The sequence below is a fragment of the Mus musculus genome, chromosome 16 (genome assembly GCF_000001635.26).
Source record: "Mus musculus strain C57BL/6J chromosome 16, GRCm38.p6 C57BL/6J".
Lineage (NCBI taxonomy): Eukaryota > Metazoa > Chordata > Mammalia > Rodentia > Muridae > Mus > Mus musculus.
In genome coordinates, this window is record NC_000082.6 from 31,924,367 (window position 1) to 31,926,964 (window position 2,598).

Genomic DNA, 2,598 nt, shown 5'->3' on the forward strand with positions numbered 1-2,598 from the left:
CCTGCCTCTGCATCCCATGTGCTGGGAATAAAGATGTGTGCCACGAGTGGTGGCATGGAGTGGGCAATTTTATCATGTTACACAGCAAATTCCTACACAACTCCTGGGTAGAGACATGTGATAATATCTATAAAATTACTGTGTACGTTCATCTACCTCGAGACAAGGTCTTGCTATAGGGCTCACGACTGAGCTTGAACTTTGATCCTCCTGCCTCAGATTCCTCCCGAGTGCTGAGATTACAGGTGTAATCTACCATGCCAAGCTTCCTCTTACTGATGCTGAGGGCCCTGCAGGAGAAACAACAAATGGCTTTGGAACTCATGGGGTGCAGCTCCCTGGTTAGCACAGCCAGGATAGGTGCAGCTCAGTGGAGCACAATTGGAGGAGCACGGGTCCTGAGGACTTCTTGCTGGTATGGAGTCCTGCTCTGCTTGCTGCCCTCACATCCCTCTTAATCTAAGAATTGTATGAAAACCCTAAGGGGGCTCCAGCCCCTCACTAGGCAGTGTCTCTGGCACTGACAATAAAAGTGCTTGATCTCGAGTTTTTGTGGAAAACGCGCGCTGGGACTTGCGCTTGCAGTGTTTTTTTCTACAACTGTTGGCTGTCGCAGAGGCAGCATGGATCTCAGCGAGCTGGAGAGGGACAATATGAATCGTTGTTGTCTGAGTTCTCCTGTACCTTCTGTGTGTCTCAAGGAGCCGTGCGTTCTGGGCGTGGATGAAGCGGGCCGAGCCCCTGTGCTTGGTCCCATGGTCTATGCCATCTGTTACTGCCCCCTGTCTCGCTTGGCAGATCCGGAGGCCCTGAAAGTAGCAGACTCAAAGACCTTGACAGAGAATGAGCGGGAGAGGCTCTTTACGAAAATGGAGGAAGATGGAGACTTTGTGGGTTGGTCTTTGGACGTCCTGTCTCCAAACCTGATCTCTATCAGCATGCTTGGGCGAGTCAAGTACAACCTCAACTCCCTGTCACACGATACAGCTGCGGAGCTGATATGGTATGCACTGGACCAGAATGTGAATGTCACTCAGGTATTTGTGGACACTGTAGGAATGCCAGAGACATACCAGGCTCTATTATAACAGCGCTTTCCGGGATAGAGGTGACAGTCAAGGCCAAAGCTGACTCCCTGTTCCCTGTGGTCAGTGCTGCCAGCATCTTTGCCAAGGTAACCAGAGACAAGGCTGTGAAGAACTGGCAGTTTGTGGAAATTTTACAGGATCTGGACTCCGATTATGGCTCAGGCTATCCCAGTGATCCCAAGACCAAAGCCTGGCTGAGGAGACATGTGGACCCTGTGTTTGGCTTCCCCCAGTTTGTACGGTTCAGTTGGAGCACAGCCCAAGCCATCTTGGAGAAGGAGGCAGATGTCACTTGGGAGGACTCAAAGCTGAGGAGGATCCTGAGCAAGAATCACCTCACTTCAGGCAGGGCCCACAGACCCTCAGGCCCCCCACAGATACTTCCAGGAGCGAGGCCTGGAGGCAGCCAGCAGCCTCGAGGAGGCAACATGTGCACCACCTGCCCTTCTAACCCAGGAATAAAAGCTGTTCAAGAAAAAAAAAAGTGCTTGATCTCCTTCAGGCACTGCTGCTGGAGCAGATTAATGATTCAGTCACCACCCCAGAGAAGAACTTAGAGTTGCAGATTGTCAGCAATGACCACCACCCTTAGAAAACATTTGAAAAAAATAAAATTGTTAGTGAAGGTAGGTTGCTATGTTTTTGTTACTGGCTCTGATGTAGAAAATCTTAGACAACAATTTGAAGCTCAGAAAGGCACACTCTCATTAGTTAAGTGAGGGACCTGTTATGGTCAGGGACCAAGAACAATGGCAGCACTGGCTGACTGACGCGACTCTCACTGAGGCTGGGCTGTGATGGTTGATTTCTTACACTCTTTTTTGCCCTGAGCTTCCTGATATGATTTATTAAGAATTGCTGATGCAGCCGGGCGTGGTGGCGCATGCCTTTAATCCCAGGTCATGACAAGGAAGTAAACTCGGGCAGGAATCTTAATCTTAGGGTGGAACAGAAAAGTAGGCAACAGGCAAGAACCTGATTTGGGGCTTGGACAAGGAAGTAGGCTCAGATATTTTGGACATCCTGATAAGCCTTTAGAAACATTGACCACAGGCAAGATCACAGGACTTTGCTCGCTGTCTTGCTAGTTCCTCATTGTACCGCTCAACCTTATTACTTGCATGTAATTAAAATGGTATAAAAGCGGATTGGGAAAGAATAAACCTGCCTTCGGTCCCAGGACTGACTGGGGTCATGCTGCAGTACTGTCTAATTCTCTCTTTTCCATCCCCCCTACTGCACTGGAGAGCTGACTGAGCAGGCTTGGTCACGTGCATACGCATATTGAAGAACCCCAAGGGGTTTTCCAGTCCCACACCCTCCTGTCAGCTTCTCCCTTCTGCCTGGGGTCAAGGCTAGGCCAAGTGCCGTTTTCCACCCTCAGAAACTTTCTTGAGTAAAAAAATTCTCTACCAGTCACCTGACCCTCTGGAAAGTCCCAGGTAGAGTTCAAATTCGTGACATGCTTGCTAGCCAATAGATTTAAAGGTCAATATGCTTAGCCAATGAG

At 49.4% G+C, this 2,598-nt stretch overlaps 1 pseudogene; it reads left to right on the forward strand.

Moving 5' to 3' along the window:
- Gm15703 (predicted gene 15703) lies at positions 546 to 1,564 on the forward strand (annotated as a pseudogene).